Source organism: Emys orbicularis, chromosome 8, assembly GCF_028017835.1.
Source record: "Emys orbicularis isolate rEmyOrb1 chromosome 8, rEmyOrb1.hap1, whole genome shotgun sequence".
Lineage (NCBI taxonomy): Eukaryota > Metazoa > Chordata > Testudines > Emydidae > Emys > Emys orbicularis.
The window spans coordinates 75,511,206-75,529,141 of NC_088690.1; the positions used below are offsets into that span (position 1 = coordinate 75,511,206).

The window sequence follows — 17,936 nt, forward strand, 5'->3', positions numbered from 1 at the left end:
ATTCAGTCGCCCTTTCCCTGTAATCCTTTGCCACCCGTTCCCGGCGCAGAGCCGTTGCCGTCTGGATCCAGATGTCTGAGTACAGCTTCCACTGAGTGCTGACGGAGTCCGAAAGACTGCATTTTCAGCACCGTCTTTGCTAATATCGCCACCTTGTGGCTCAGCTAAAATAAGACATCCCATGATGTTTACATTTTAAACTTACTATGTGCAGTTATTAACTGCACAGCAAAGTTTTCTCTATTAAGTATAAATTGTGGTTATAACATTTCACAGTGAAAACTGTGAAATATTAAGGCAGATTATTACCGATTAGAGGAGATAGAGAGTTGCAAAATAATATAATAGTATATTGAATTGTGATCCTTCCACACCACAGTTTCTTCTCTCACATGACAATTCTTTTATTCTTCACAGCTAAGTAAACAAGTTACTGCAAGTCTATCACACGTCCCATCGCTTCTCTTTCGTCTACAAAGTTACAACACTTTGGGAATCCCTAAATCTATGATTCTCTTTTCTAGGATCGACCCAGTGATTAAGCACGCATCATATAGGTAATTGTGGGGACGGGATCTCGTCTTGGCAGCTACACAATTATTTGACAAAATGGGTCTCCCATAACAATTGGAAGAAGCAAACGTATCTTTCTCCTGATTTTTTTATCTTATATATTTTATGGCAATACAGGCCATAAGAGAAACAAGAAAAATGAACTTGAAACCATAGAGAAGTACCGTATATATTTAGTATCAGAGGGGTAGCCGTGTTAGTCTGGATCTGTAAAAAGCAACAGAGAGTCCTGTGGCACCTTTAAGACTAACAGATGTATTGGAGCATAAGCTTTCGTGGGTGAATGCCCACTTCATCAGGCGCAACTAGGTATATATTTAATGTCCCATCACATTTCTCTTGCGTAGTTATGTCACTGGATTGCATATGTGCATCTGAAAATCCTCCACTAGCAGTATATTTAGTATCGCAGCAGCGGATTGGGGAGATGTCCATTGTCTTTAATAATATTTAGCTTTTGCGTAAAGGAGTCACGCTCCGTAAATGGGATCGTGGTTTCTCTTCTGCATTTTGGAGTCCAACAGTGAATAAATCTGCATCAGCGGCCTTCAGCACTTGGTAAGAGAGAAAAGAATTCTGACCAGAATCTCAATCTACAGCCACGGATTTGCCTTCCTTGCTCTGCGAACCATGTCATTAAATGGGGAAGGTGCTGTTCTGAAGAAGGCATAAAATGAAAGGGGCATTGTCATTTTAATCAAATAACTTGGACAATTACTTGCTGCCTATAAAAATCTCATTGATGCCATCAGCTGCCACTATATCACTATATCAGAGGAAAGATAGTAAGACTGGGACTTTTCATCTAGGAAAAGAGACTGATAAAGGGGGGAGATATGACTGAGGTCTATAATATATCATGACTGGTGTGGAGAAACCAAATAAGGAGGTGTTATTTACTACTTCTCATAATAATACAATAAATGGAGATATACCTATCTCATAGAACTGGAAGGGACCCCAAAAGGTCATTGAGTCCAGTCCCCTGCCTTCACTAGCAGGACCAAGTACTGATTTTTGCCCCATCTTTAAGTGGCCCCCTCAAGGGTTGAACTCACAATCCTGGGTTTAAGCAGGCCAATGCTCAAAGCACTGAGCTATCCCTCCCCCTTCATAACACAAGAAATGCGGGCACCAAATGAAATTAATAGGCAGCCGGTTTAAAACAAGCAAAAGTATTTCAAATTCTTCACACAACCCACAATCAACCCGTGGAACTCTTTGCCAGAGGATGTTGTGAAGGCCAAGACCAGAACAGCGTAAAAAAAAAAGAACTAGATAAGTTCATGGAGGATAGGTCCATCAATGGCTATTAGTTAGGACGAGCATGGATGTGGTGTCCCCAGCCTCTGTTTGCCAGAAGCTGGGAATGAGTGACAGGGGATGGATCACTGGATGATTACCTGTTTTGTTCATTCCCTCTGGAGCACCGGCATTGGCCACTGTCGGAAGACAGGATACTGAGCTAGATGGACCTTTGGTCTGATGCAGTATGGCCGTTCTTATGTATGCATATAATAGGGGTCTTTCATATCTGTATTAATTGCTATGGATTCATAAACTCCAGAAGCTGTAAATGATGTTCATTTTATAGAATATCAGTAAACACTGCCTCTTCCATCAAAACCGCTGCCACTGCTGGCTGCTCATATTGCAAAGGGTTTGATGGACAAATAAGATGAAGTTTACATTTTCCTTAGATCATTTTCCTTTAAAACTCCTTTTTTCCCCAGGAACTGAAGGGCAGGAGGGGGAAATCAAATTTACAGGGGGGTTAAGGCCTACCAGGAAGGCAAAGGTGTGCTGTATGGACCCACAGTAAAAACTGAAAAATGTTTCATGACCATTTTATTAGATTTTACTCATGTTTTAAAATCATACAAATTAAAGTTGGCTCCTCAAGCCTACTGTGAAGCCCTAGATATCTACATCCTTCCTGGTTTCTTGTAATCTTGCACAGCTCTGTTAATTTTCTGGTTTTGAATGTGGTGAAAGTTCTTCACTTTTTCAGTGACTGAGTCTTTCACTGTTCCAGCACATGCTTCTAGTCAGTCAGTTGAGTTCCTTGCGAAAGATAGTGAGCATTTGCTGGTCTTGTTTGGATCCAGTGTCCACTTCAGGATTAACAAGTGACAATGCACTTAACATTGGCCTCCAGTTTGTAGCGTGTGGTATCTCTTGCTTAAATAGAAAGCATGATGCGACAGCTCTGTTTGTTCATATAAACTGTGTTGTGTCTCCAGCATACTTAACAGCCTCATTAAGTACTTCTAAAATTGGCTTTGACAGTGACTGGCTTATAAGACTTTCTGCATGTCAATGCAGTCCAGAGGTGTCATAACTATAAAGGGAAGGGTAACAGCCCTCCTGTGTACAATACTATAAAATCCCTCCTGGCCAGAGACTCCAAAATCCTTTTACCTGTAAAGGGTTAAGAAGCTCAGGTAACCTGGCTGAAACCTGACCCAAAGGACCAATAAGGGGACAAGGTACTTTCAAATCTTGGTGGGGGGAAGGCTTTTGTTTGTGCTCTTTGTTTTAGGGGTTGTTCGCTCTTGGGACTAGGAGGGACCAGACATCAATCCATGCTCTCCAAATCTCCTGAACAAGTCTCTCATATTTCAAACTTGTAAGTAGCAGCCAGGCAAAGCGTGTTAGGTTTATCTTTGTTTTCTCAACTTGCAAGGCCGGCTCCAGCATTTCTGCCGCCCCAAGCAAAAAAAAAAAAAAAAAAAAAAGCCACGATCGCGATCCGCGGCGGGGGAATTGGGGAAAAAAAAAAAAAGCCGCGATCGGCGGCGGCAGTTCAGCGGCAGGTCTTTCACTCCCAGAGGGAGCGAGGGACCTGCCGCCCCCAAATTGCCGCAGGTGCCGCCCCTCTCCCTTGGCCGCCCCAAGCACCTGCTTGTTAAGCTGGTGCCTGGAGCCGGCCCTGTCAACTTGTAAATGTACCTTTTGCTAGAGGGTTTACCTCTGTTTGCTGTAACTTTGAACCTAAGGCTAGAAGGGGTTCCTCTGGGCTCTTTGAATCTGATTACCCTGTAAAGTTATTTTCCATCCTGATTTTACAGAGATGATTTTTACCTTTCTTTCTTTAATTAAAACCCTTCTTTTAAAGAACCTGATTGATTTTTCCTTGTTTTAAGATCCAAGGGGGTTGGATCTGGACTCACCAGGAATTGGTGGAGGAAAGGAGGGGTAAAGGTTAATTTCTCCTTGTTTTAAGATCCAAGGGTTTGGATCGGTGTTCACCAGGCAATTGGTGAAGAAGTTTCTCAAGGCTACCCAGAGAAGGGAGTTAGCACTTGGGAGTGGTGGCAGCAAAACCAGATCTAAGCTGGTTAGTTAAGCTTAGAAGTTTTCATGCAGGTCCCCACATCTGTACCCTAAAGTTCAGAGTGGGGAAGGAACCTTGACAAGAGGCTGGGTGTTTTGCAGCCTTTTCACGTAGTTTTATCAGCATTGGCTTTGCTGATTGGTCTCGCAAACCAAGCTGCTACAATTTCACTACATAAATCCATGGTACATCCACATCTTGAAAACTGCCCCCATCTCAAAAAAGAGATATTGGAATTGGAAAAGGTACAGAGAAGGGCAACCAAAATGATTAGGGGTAAGGAACAGATTCTATATGAGGAGAGATTTAAAAGACTGGGATTTTTAAGGTTGGAAAAGAGATGACTAAGAGGGGATATGATAGAGGTCTACAAAATCTTGACTGGTGTGGAGAAAGCGAATAAGGAAATGTTATTTACTCTTTCGCATAATACAAGAACTAGGGGTCATGCAATGAAATTAATAGGCAGCAGGTTTAAAACAAAAGGAAGTGCTTCACACAATGCAGTGTCAACCTGTGGAACTTTTTACCAGGGGATGTTGTGAAGGCCAAAATTAGAACAGGGTTTAAAAAAAAAAAAAACTAGACAAGTTCATGGAGGATAGGTCCACCAATAGCTATTAGCCAGGATGGGCAGGGATGCAATACCATGTTCTGAGTGTCCCTAGCCTCTGTTTGCCAGAAGCTGGGAGTGGACGACAGGGGATGAATCACTCGATGATTTCCTGTTCTGTTCATTCCCTCTGAAGCACCTGGCATTGACCACAGTTGGAAGACAGGATACTGGGCTAGATGGACCATTGGTCCAACACAGTATGGCTGTTTTTATGCTCTTATGTAAAAAATAATGTATAATAATAAAAATGTTTAGTACAGAAACTCCCCAAGATAAGGCCCTCTCGAGATAGCAACGATGTGAGATAACAACCTTGGAAAATAATACATTTTAAAAATCTTGGCCTAGTATGAAATGTGTAAGTTTCCCAGTCACAAACCTAGCATTCTGGAGCAAAGTTACTAAAACAAACAAATGTTCTTTTAATGTGCCCCTCCTTTCTCCCTCCACTGAACCCCACTCATAGTTGTTGTCCTTGGTCAGTAGAGACCCAGAGTTCAGAGGTGCTTTTGCATGAGTTCACCTCCCACTCTGGGTGGTAGGGGAGAGAAGGCACCTTGCTCAATTCCTTCAGCCACTCATCACTCACTCAGGTCACGCAGTATGGCAACTGTTGTGCATCGTGCCACCATTCAGTCCACTGCTCTGTCACTGATGGCCCTGTGCTATCACCTTCTGCTGCCACCTGGCACTGTGACCTCTGCGAATCAGTCTCCTGAGATTCCACCCAGCTCTCAGTGATTTCATCTCTCAGTAAGGGAACCTCACTGCTAGTACAGGCTGAGCTGTCTCTTCCATGGAAACACTCTCCCACAGGAGGTTTGAGCACTTAGACCTGATTATCAGTGATTTCAGCTCTAGTGGTCACTTAAAAAAACACACACACACACACACACAAGACTCTCCATGTAGCCTAAAAAGCTCTATCTTTAAACAGGGGAAGGGGCAGGTCAAATAGTGCTGTGACTCTTAGGCAGAGCCCACACCACCAAGCAAAACGCCTGTCCCCATCCCTTTCTCTCTCCACTGAGATCTTGCATCCACACTCTCTGCTTAGCGAGTGCAGTTCAGTTGAGGGTGTGACCAGTGCTTAATTTGTAATGAAAGATGCGTCAGAGCTCAAGCCAGGCTCAGCCCTGGCACAAATTAAGCACTTAGGTCACCCTCCTCAGGACAGGTCAAATACACTTGTGCTGCCCTTTACTCATTCAATAAAGGTAACATTTCATTACCCCCACATTCATTAAAAGTGATTTCTAACCCAACACCAGCCAAATCTGATCACTTTGGCAACACATCTTGTCTCCTGGATACCGAGGCAGATTAGGTGTGTTCATGTAAATATGGTCTGGCCCTGATGCCTTCCCCACTCCACAGCCTGGCTCATCACTAGCTGTCAGAGGAGAACTCATTCAGACCTTGCTTACAAATCATAATTTCAAATTATTAGGTTGGTCAACATCACTGAAACGAAGGTACCAAAACTGCCATGAAAAACAATATCTGTGTGAAGAAGTTGGTCTTTAGTCATACTTTTCAAACCTTTTATGCTTTTTCAGGTACAAGTATTTTATCATCTGCTTTATCTGCTTTTAAAGTGTGTATTAATGTTTCAATTCAAATTTCCAACCAAGGACTAAACTGGCAACACCACATGTAAATAATGACCACTGTGGAGGGGGATGATGGGGAAATTCAGGGGAGGTGTTGGGAAATCCCTCCCTTAGATACTTCTATTTTACTTTAACGTTTCCCTGATCTCTGTCATTTCACCTTCATGCAGTAACCCTAGAACTCGCACCTCATATAGATTACCTCCGAAAATACTACTGAAGAAGCAAGGTCAAGCTCAGATTTTTTGTAAAATTTCAGATTCCATAGAGCCCCCTGCATAACCCACTACCTAGGTCACATAATTCTGCTATTATTGAGTTCTTGATAAATACATAGACAATTACTTTTTTGTAATTTTCCTTTATCAACCTTCAATCTTTCTTTGCAGAGCTCAGAGAGTCTGCACAGAGACAAATATCACATTTTGTTGAATGGCCTTTTATAGAGGAAAAGAACATAACATATAAAAAGGAATTAAGTACAAATATATTAACCTGAACATCATACAAGTGTAAGGTTTCAGAGTAGCAGCCGTGTTAGTCTGTATCCGCAAAAATAACAGGAGTACTTGTGGCACCTTAGAGACTAAGGTCTCTAAGGTGCCACAAGTACTCCTGTTATTTATACAAGTGTAAATAAATGAATCAACTACAGAAAAAGCTCCCTAAGAAAAAACGTCTCTAGACATTTATGGAAATAATATAAGTAATTTTCAGAGCAGTAGAAACAAATATATTCATGCAAATGGAGAGAAATAAGCACTCACCTCTCTCACCGATTCTTTCTCCTCCTTTGCTGAGAGTTAATCTGAGAGTCAAAAATGGACCCTCCTGCAACGCTGGGGTCAGCGGGTAGAGACGGTACCAGCGGCCTGAGAAATTTAAATTCGCTGGTGCCAGACCCAGTTGTCAAGCAAACCTCATAACAATAAGATTGAGGCAGAGTCCCAGTGCCGCTCGTATCCGCAGGATTTGTGGGGAAGTTGGGGTCACAATAAAAGTTCCTGGAGGATGCAACATACTGCTCGCGGCCTTGTCTTGTACAGCCGGATGGAGATAATGGTTACCACAGAAACCAGAAAAAGGAATGAAATGAAAGACAAAGAAATGACTAGATACAGGGTTAACGTGTCCTGCTGCTCCTCCTCTTCTGGTACATCCAGTAACTGCATGTAGGCATCTGAAAACCCATCCACCAGAAGCACATTAAGCGTCGAGGTGGTGGATCTGGGCGGCTCTCCGTTGTCTCTAACCAGGACGATAAGTTTCTGTTTAACAGAGTCTGGGCTCGTTACAGGCCTGCTGGTTTTTACTTCCCCGGTTTGGAGCCCCACAGCGAAGAGACTTGGGTCTGTGGCCTTGAGCAGCTGGTAGGAAAGCCAAGAATTCTGACCGGAATCTCCATCCACAGCCACCACCTTCATCACCAGGTAACCCGCCTCCGCCGACCTGGGAACCAGGTCATTAGCGGGGACGCTGCTGTTCTGCAGAGGGTATAAAATGAAGGGGGCGTTGTCATTTTCATCAATTATCACAACCCGGACAATGACTTCAGCGCTCAGTGGAGGGGACCCGCCATCTGCAGCTCTCACTGTAACCTGGAAATCCCTCGTTTGCTCATAATCGAGAGACTGCAGACCGTACACGTTCCCGTTCTCGGAGTTTATGGAGATGGAGGAGGAGGAGAAGGGGAGGTCACCGATGTTGCCAGGCAATGCCGAATACGTCACTTTGGCATTCTGCTCTGTGTCTAGGTCAGCAGCATGGACAGTTCCAATCAACAGGCCCGGGTGGTTGTTCTCCTTCAGGTAAATGACGTATGAACTTTCATTAAATACAGGGGGGTTGTCATTAATATCCGATAGCTGAACTTGGATGATCTTCACTGAGGTGAGCCTCGGAGTCCCCCGGTCCGTGGCTGTGATGGTTATGTTATACTCAGGCACTTTCTCTCGGTCCAAGGGCTTTTGTGTAACAAGCTCGTAATAATCCTTCAGAGTCGATTTTAAAGCAAAAGGGACATTGTCCTGAATGGAGCAGAGCGTTCTGCCATTGTCCCCGGAGTCTCGGTCTCTCACACTGAACAGGGCCACCACTGTCTCAGGGGAAGAGTCCTCGGGTATGGTGCCGGTGAGGGATGTTAGCTTCACTTCCGGGGCGTTGTCATTCATGTCCTCGATCTGCACTAGGACTTTGCAGTGCGCATATAGACCCCCGCCATCTGTGGCCTGCATGTTCATCTCATAACTGCTTCTTTCTTCATAGTCAATTAACCCCATAACAGCGATTTCTCCACACAATTGATTTAATTTGAATAACTTGAGGTATCTGTCAGGCACCTGCCTGAATGAATAGGTGATTTCTGCATTTGAACCTTGATCCAAATCACTGGCTTCAACCTTAGTGACCAAAGTGTCTCGCGGACTATTTTCCATTAACTGCACCTTGTACACTGACTGACTAAACTGCGGAAAGTTATCGTTGCTGTCCAGCACATTAACGCGTATTTGGGCTGTGCCGGTTCTCTGTGGCAGGCCCCCATCGGCAGCTGTGAGAATCAGCATCAACTGCGCCTGCTCCTCCCGATCTAATTGTTTCTCTAATACCAGCTCCGCGTATTTACTGCCGTCCCCCCGGGAATGCATATCCAGACTGAAGTGCTCATTGGAGTTCATTGCATAACTCTGGACGCCGTTTGTTCCTATGTCTGAATCTTGGGCCCTTTCCAAGGGGAAGCGGCTATTTACAGGGAGTAGTTCAGGTATTTTTAAAATAAATTCATTTTTAGAGAATTTAGGGTTATTGTCATTCACATCATCTATCTGCACCTCCATTCTGTACAGCTGCAGTGGATTTTCCAACACAATTTCGAATTGCAGCAAACACGGATCTCTCTGTCCGCACAGATCTTCACGGTCTATTTTCTCCTTTATTACCACATCCCCGGAGCTTGTGTTCAGCTCAAAATATTGCTTGGTGCTTTTTTAAACTAGCCGAGCACTGCGACCAGACAATTTCCCTACATCCAGTTTCAAATCCTTTGCAATATTAGCAACTAGTGACCCGCTTTTCTTCTCTTCGGGCACAGAATAGCGGATCGTCTCACACGCCCCCAGGGACACACACAGACATAGACAGAAAGACAGAACTTGCCTTTTCCTGGAGCGATTCTCCATTCCGCCAGCCATTCCCGGGTCAGATCTGAAACACGGGCCTCTCTGCAAAGCTGCTGCAGCCATTCATATGTTGTCCTAGAGGGAAAACGATTTGTCCTCCGATATTGACTTCATTTGTAATTATTCAGCCGCCCTTTCCCTGTAATCCTTTGTCACCCGTTCCCGGCGCAGACCCGTTGCCGTTTGGATTCAGATGTCTGAGTGCAGCTTTCACTGAGCGTTGCTGGTTTTCAGCACCATCTTTGCCAATATCGCCACCTCGTGGCTCAGCTAAAATAAGACATTCCATGATATTTAGATTGTAAACTTATGTGCAGTTATTATCTGCATAGCAAAGATTTCTCTTTAATGTACAAATTGTGCTGATAATATTTCACTGTAAGAACTGTGAGATGTTAAGGTAGATTATTACCGATTGAAGGAGGTAGAGAGTTGCAAAATTATATAATAGTTATTGAATTATCTTTCCACAACACATTTTCTTCTCTCACATCCCAATACTTTTATTCTTCACAGCTAGCTAAGTAAAGAAGTTACTACAATTCGCTCACCTGTGCCATCGCTTCTCTTTCGGTCCACTAGTTTAGCGATATCTTGGGAATCCCTAAATCCTATGATTCCCGTGCTTAGTATGGCGCTCAACAGGAAATCTATGAAACTGAGGCCTAATAAACTAGAACTAACTAGTGGTTAAGCAAGCATGATATATATAATTCTGGGTCAGCGATCGAGTCTGTCATCTACAAGCAGACATGTATCTTTCTCCGGACTTTCTTGTCTTATGTATTTTTATGGCAATACAGGCCATAGCAGAAACAAGAAAAAAATGAAACTGACGCCAAAGAGATTATTAAGTATATATTTAATATCTCATCATGTTCCTCTTTCATAGTTATGTCACTGAATTGCAGATACACATCTGAAACCCCATCCACTAGCAGTATATTTAGCGTCGTAGTAGCAAATTGGGGCAGGTGTATATTGTCTTTAACAATGATATCTAGTTTTTGCTTAAAGGAGTCTCGCTCCGTAATTGGCATCGTGGTTTTTCCTTCTCCATTTTGGAGTCCGACAGTGAAGAGACCTGGGTCCGTGGCCTTCAGCAGCTGGTGGGAAGGACAAGAATTCTGACCAGAATCTTCATCTACAGCCACCACCTTGGTCACAAGGTAACCCGCCTTCGCCGATCTGGGAATCGGTCATTAAATGGGAGAGGCTAGAACAATACATCTCAAATTGTTAATTTACTGTGCCCAATTATTATCTGCATAGTAAAGATTTCTCTTTGTTACGTACACGTTGTGTTTCAAATATTTCAAAGTAAGGACGTAGTTAACCGAGGTTATTTCCCATTAAACGAGAAATAGTTATAAAGTATTAGAAAAATAATCCGTCTTGTGATACTTCCACAATTCGTTTTCCTCTCTCACATCCCAGCACTTTTATTTTCCATAGCTAAATATGTAAAACAAGTCAATGCAATTCGCTCACCTGTGTCATCGCTTCTCTTTTGTCCACGAGGTTACCTGGAAACCCACCGAAGTCTCATGATTCTCTCCCCTAGTATGGTGCTAATCAGGAAAACAAGGAACCTGCGACTTAAGAAACGAACTAATGGGTAATCGACCGGTGGTTAAGCAAATATCATATATGTAGCTCTGGTGAAGGGATCCAGTTCTGGCTTCTACACAATTATACAACAAAATGGGTCTCCCGTGGCAACTGGAAGAAGCAGACATGTATCTTTCTACTGATTTTCTTGTCTTATGTATTTTATGGCAATACAAACCACAGCGGAAATGGAAATGAAATTGAAGCGAAACACATCACTAAATATATATTTAACATGCCATCCTGCTCCTCTTCCGTAGTTACGTCACTGATTCACATAGGCACATATGAAGACACATCCACTAGGAGTATATGTGGCGTCGCAGCAGTGGAGCGGGGTATGTGTCTCTTGTCTTTAACAATGGTAACTAATTTTGGCTTAATGTGGTCTCGCTCCCTAATTGATCTCTCGGTCTTTCCTTCTCTATTTTGGAGTCCGACAGTCAAGAGACCTAGGTATGTGGCTTTAAGCAGTTCCTAGGAAAGCCAAGAATTCTTACCAGAATCTCCATGTACCTTTAGTGACAAAGTAAGTTGCCCCCGTTGCTGTGCGAACCAGATCTTTAAGGGGAGCGGCTGTTCTGAAGACGGTGTAAAATGAAGGGGCCGTCGTCATTGTAATCAAATAATAACTTGGACAATGACTTGCTATCTGCAAATATATTGATGCCATCAGCTGCCACTATATCACTGGTATGCATGTAATAGGGGTCTTTCATATCAGTATTGATTGCTCTGGGTTCATAAACCCCAGAAGCTGTAAATGACGGTGATTTCATAGGATTTAAGTAAACATTGCCTCTTCCTCCCACTTTGAAACCGCAGACACTGCTGGCTACTCCCATTGCAAAGGGTTTGATGGACAAATAAAGCGCAATATACATTTCTTTGGATAGAGCTATTTTACTTTAACGTTTCCCTGATCTCCGCCATTTCATATTCACGCAGTAGGCCGGCAACTCGCACCTCATATAGATTCACCGTCCGAAAACACAAGTGAAGAAGCAAGGGCAGACTCAGATTCTTTGTAACATTTCAGATTCCCGAGAGCCCCGTGCAGAACATTATCTAGATCACATAATTCCGGTGCTACCATAAATAATTACTTTAAAAATTGCCTTAGACAAGCTTCAACCTTCCTTTGCAGAGATCAGAGACTCTGCACAGAGACCAATATAAGACTTTGATAAATGATCTTTTTTATGGGGGGAGGGAGAATAGCATAGAAAACTACTTCAGTGGAATTACATTAACTTGAACATGATGCAAATGTAGAAGATGAACAATAAACTAAAGAAAAAGCTCCATACGAAAAAAAAATCTCTAGACATTTATGGAAGTAATCTAAGTAATTTTCAGAGCAGTAGAAACAAACATATTCAAGCAAGGTATTGATGCAAATGGAGTGAAATAAGCACTCACCTTTCTCACCGATTCTTTCTCCTCCTTTAGTTGAGAATTAATCTGACAGTCAAGAATGGACCCTCCTGCAACGCTGGGGTCAGCGGGTAGAGACGGTACCAGCGGCCTGAGAAATTTAAATTCGCTGGTACCAGACCCAGTTGTCAAGAAAACCTCATAACAATAAGATTGAGGCAGAGTCCCAGTGCCGCTCGTCTCCGCAGGTTTTGTGGGGAAGTTGCGGTCACTATAAAAGTTCCTGGAAGATGGAACATACAGCTCTGGGCACTGCCTTGTCTTGTACAGCCGGATGGCGACAATTGTTACCATAGAAACCAGAAAAAGGAATGAAATGAAAGACAAAGAAATGACTAGATACAGGGTTAATGTGTCCTGCTGCTCCTCCTCTTCTGGTACATCCAGTAACTGCATGTAGGCGTCTGAAAACCCATCCACCAGAAGCACATTAAGTGTCGAGGTGGTGGATCTGGGCGGCTCTCCGTTGTCTCTAACCAAGACGATAAGTTTCTGTTTAACAGAGTCTGGGCTCGTTATAGGCCTGCCCTGCTGGTTTTTACTTCCCCGGTTTGGAGCCCCACAGCGAAAAGACTTGGGTCTGTGGCCTTGAGCAGCTGGTAGGAAAGCCAAGAATTCTGACCGGAATCTCCATCCACAGCCACCACCTTCGTCACCAGATAACCCGCCTACGCCGATCTGGGAACCAGGTCATTAGCAGGGGCGCTGCTGTTCTGCAGAGGGTATAAAATGAAGGGGGTGTTGTCATTTTCATCAATTATCACAACTCGGACAATGACTTCAGAGCTCAGTGGAGGGGACCCGCCATCTGCAGCTCTCACTGTAACCTGGAAATCCCTCGTTTGCTCATAATCGAGAGACTGCAGAGCATACACGTTCCCGTTCTCGGAGTTTATGGAGATGGAGAAGGAGGAGAAGGGGAGGTCACCGATGTTGCCAGGCAATGCCGAATACGTCACTTTGGCATTCTGCTCTGTGTCTAGGTCAGCAGCACGGACAGTTCCAATCAACAGGCCCGGGTGGTTGTTCTCCTTCAGGTACATGACGTATGAACTTTAATTAAATACAGGGGGGTTGTCATTAATATCCGATAGCTGAACTCGGATGATCTTCACTGAGGTGAGCCTCGGAGTCCCCCGGTCTGTGGCTGTGATGGTTATGTTATACATAGGCACTTTCTCTCGGTCCAGGGGCTTTTGTGTAACAAGCTCGTAATAATTCTTCAGAGTCGATTTCAAAGCAAAAGGGACATTGTCCTGAATGGAGCAGAGCGTTCTGCCATTGTCCCCGGAGTCTCGGTCTCTCACACTGAACAGGGCCACCACTGTCTCAGGGAAGGAGTCCTCGGGTATGGTACTGGTGAGGGATGTTAGCGTCACTTCCGGGGCGTTGTCATTCATGTCCTTGATCTGCACTAGGACTTTGCAGTGTGAAGAAAAACCGCCGCCATCCGTGGCTTGGATGTTCATCTCATAACTGCTTCTTTCTTCATAGTCAATTAACCCCATAACAGCGATTTCTCCAGATGATTGATTTAATTTGAATAACTTGAGGAATCTGTCAGGCACCTCCCTGAATGAATAGGTGATTTCTGCATTTGAACCAGGGTTTGTACATCCAGACGGAAATGCTTATTGGGGTTTATTGCGTAGCTCTGGATGCCATTTGTTCCTATGTCTAAATCTTGGGATCCTTCCAAGGGGAAGCGGGTGTTTATGGGGATCTGTTCCGGCATTTTAAAAACGAATTCATTTTTAGAGAATTTAGGGGAATTGTCATTCTCATCTTCGATCTGCACCTCTATTCGGTACAGCTGCAGTGGATTTTCCAACATAATTTCGAATTGCAGCAAACACGGGTCGCTCTGTCCGCACAGATCCTCACGGTCTATTTTCTCCTTTATTATCACATCCCCGGATCCTGTGTTCAGCTCAAAATACTCTTTGGTGTTTTTAGAAACTAGGCGAGCACTGCGACCAGACAATTTCCCTACATCCAATTTCAAATCCTTTGCAATATTAGCAACTAGTGACCCGCTTTTCTTCTCTTCAGGCACAGAATAGCGGATCGTCTCACACGCCGCCAGGGACACACACAGACATAGAAAGAAAGACAGAACTTGCCTTTTCCTGGAGCGATTCTCCATTCCGCCAGCCATTCCCGGGTCAGATCTGAAACACGGGCCTCTCTGCAAAGCTGCTGCAGCCATTCATATGTTGTCCTAGAGGGGAAACGATTTGTCCTCCGATATTGACTTCATTTGTAATTATTCCAGCCGCCCTTTCCCTGTAATCCTTTGTCACTCGTTCCCGGCGCCGTTGTCGTCTGGATTCAGATGTCTTAATGCAGCTTCCACTGAAGGCTGATGGAGTCTGAAAAGCTGCATTTTCAGCACCGTCTTTGGCAATATCGCCACCTCGTGGCTCAGCTAAAATAAGACATGCATGGTTTTACAGTGTAAACTTATTGCGTGTAAGTTACTCTCTGCATGGCAAAGATTTCTCTTTTAAGTATAATTTGTGATTATAATATTTCATAGTAAGAAAAGTCTTAACCCAGGTTATTTCCCATTATACGAGAGAGAAATATAAATTAATAGAGAAATAAAATGGATTCTGATATTTCCACATCCTTTCTTCTCTAACATCCCAGAACGTTTATTTTCCACAGGTAAATACCATAAAACCACCTCGATGCAATTCTCTCATGTGTCCCGTGGCTTCTGTTTCTTCCGCGAGGTTAGAGATATCTTGGGTACCCACCGAAGTCCTATAATGCTCTTCTTTATTTGGGTCCTTAATAGGAAAACTAGGAAACTGAGGCCTGATAAACCAGAACTCACTGTTGATCAACCATCAGATATGTTGTTCTGGCGAAGCCAATTTCAATCTAAGTATATATTTATATTTAATATGCCATGCTGCTCCTCTTACGTACTTACACATGTATATGCACATCTGAAAACCCATCCACTAGCAGTATATTTAGCGTAGCAGCACTGGATTAGGGCAGGTGTCCATTGTTTAGACAACAAATAATTTTGGCTTAACGTGATCTCTCTCCGTAATTGGTCTTTACTTCTCCATTTTGGAGTCCGACAATGATCCGGGTCTGTGACCTTCAGCAGTCCGTAGGAAAACCAAAAATTCTGACCAGAATCAATTCCGCCACCTTAGCCACAACGTAACTCGCCTCCGTTGCTCTCAGAACCAGGGTGGAGGTGCTGTTCTGCAGACGGTATAACATGAACAGGGCTTTGTCATTTTTATCAATTTTAACAACTCAGATGACGACTACAGCGCCTCATGGACTTCAGAGCTGCCACCCGCCACTCTCCCTGCAACCTGGCAACCTCTTACCTTTTTACCTCTTATCCAGGGTTCTGAGAACAGACATATTACTATTTTCAAAATTTATGGAGATATAAGGCAGCTCACTTATCTGACTCTGCACTAAGGAATATTTCATTTTGGCCTTCTGCTTTGAATCTAAATCAACAGCATTTACATTGCCAATCAGTACAGCTGGGCCGATGCTTTCCTTCAAGTTGTCCATGGAATCTGCGTCTCTGATACTGACAGGGCCACCACTGTCCTTGGGGGGACTCCTCGGGGATAGGGCTGGTGAAGGATATGAATGCTATCTCCGGCGGGTTCTCATTCACATTCAGAACCTCCACGAGGACTTTGCAGTAAGCAGACAGACCCCCGTCGTCTGTGGCGCTACGCTCCATCAGATATCTTTTAGCTTTCTCAAAATCCACCCTTCCGCAGATTCGTTTTGCTCCGGTGACAGTGTAGCTGAAATAGCTGACGACATCTTTCTGATTTACTGGTCAATGGGGCTGTTTTCCGGAAGACAGGTTTAGTAAATCCCGCGAGTAAAGACAAGGATGTTATCATTGCCATCCCGGACTATAACGCAGACCTGGCCTGTGCCAGACCTGGGTGGAGAATCCCCATTGGTTGCAGTAAAACTAATCTCCTGCTTCTCGTCCCGGTCTAAGTGCTTCAGCAGTACCAGCTCTGAGCATTTAAAGCCACCCTCGTTAACCCTGAGAGCTAAGGAGAAAAGTTCATCGGAACTCGGCGTGTAGATCTGAAGGCTATTGCCTCTCACAGCTAAATCCTGGGCACTGTCCAGAGGAAAGCCAGACCCAACGGATGTGGTTTCCGGCATCTCTACAACCATTTCATTTTCGGGGAACGGAACAGAGGGGAATGATCGTTATGTAAGAAACCTCCACCACTTATGCTTGGACTGGAGACAATAGGGTTTCCAAGAATATTTTACAGATCTCACTTTCCGGGCAGATTTTCTCTCGGTCCAGTTTCTCTTTTATTGGCATATCCCGGGTGTTTAGATTCAGAAACAATGCGGACCTTAGGAGCGGACAGACCTAGGAGCGGACAGCTGGCTAACAGCAGCCCCTAAGTCCTTTGCAATATTGGTGACAAAGGCGTCACTTTCCATGTCCACAGCTAAAGAACACGGAATTGTTTCGGATCACACCCGGCACACACACAGCTAGAGAATAAACTAGGCTACTTGCCTTTTCATGGATCCGCTTGATCCACGCCATTTTACTTCAACAAAAGACAGAGTCTTTTTAAAGCAATCACGGTGCTTTCGGGCCATTTTCTTGGCGTCCAATATTGTACCTTAATTGCGAGTAATTCGGCTATTAATTGCTGTCCCTGAATGCATTTAAAACATCCTTACACCATTTTTCAGCTATTCCTCCCGAACAGTTAAGATGGTGTTTCCTTCGGCTTAGCGTGAACATTGCTTCCTAACTCATATGGCTAAAGGATGTGCTGGTCTATGATCAACAGCGCCGCCACTAAAATAATTGATTCTATTAAGTTGTTTTCATTGGATAACGTTATCATTTTGATTTTTCCACTTAACTATATCTACATTTATTTCAGCTCTTCTTGCAATAATGTGATTGAGGGAGCCACAGAGATGCTATGAAAATATCTTCCTTTCTGAGTATGTGGCACAGATACTTGAAAATATGATTCTACTCTAGCTACAGCTTCTAGTAACTTTCTCAATTATGAGCATGAAGTGTCAGCTTCGGTATTGAATACGGGGGAATGGTGTCGGGGGAAAGGAGGGAGCAATATTCCCCTAGTTTTGTAGCAATTCTTTGATTAGCCTTTGAAAGGTAGCCCCCACATCCACATAGACCAGATTCCACTATGAAAGCTGACTTTTCCTGGACATCAGCATCTAAGGGAATTTGCCTATACCAGAGGTGGGCAAACTTTTTGGCCCGAGGGCCATATCTGGGCATGGAAATTGTATGGTGGTCCATGAATGCTCACGAAATTGGTGGTTGGGGCGAGGGCTCCGGCTGGGGGTGCAGGCTCTGGGGTGGGGCCAGAAATGAAAAGTTCAGGATGCGGGAAGGGGCTCCAGACTGAGGTAGGGAGTTGGGATGCAGTGGAGGGTGTGGGCTCTGGGGTGGGGCTGGGGATAAGGGGTTGGGAGTGCAGGAGGGTGCTCCGGGCAGGGTCTGAGGGGTTTGGCTGGTGGGAGGGAGATCAGGGCTGGGGCAGGGGGTC

At 44.2% G+C, this 17,936-nt stretch overlaps 2 pseudogenes; both read right to left on the bottom strand.

Annotated features, from left to right (window-relative positions):
- Positions 1-2: 2 nt before the first annotated feature.
- Positions 3-9,378, bottom strand: LOC135882943 (protocadherin beta-16-like; annotated as a pseudogene).
- A 147-nt stretch (positions 9,379-9,525) lies between these two features.
- Positions 9,526-14,572, bottom strand: LOC135882944 (putative protocadherin beta-18; annotated as a pseudogene).
- Between the last annotated feature and the right edge of the window lie 3,364 nt (positions 14,573-17,936).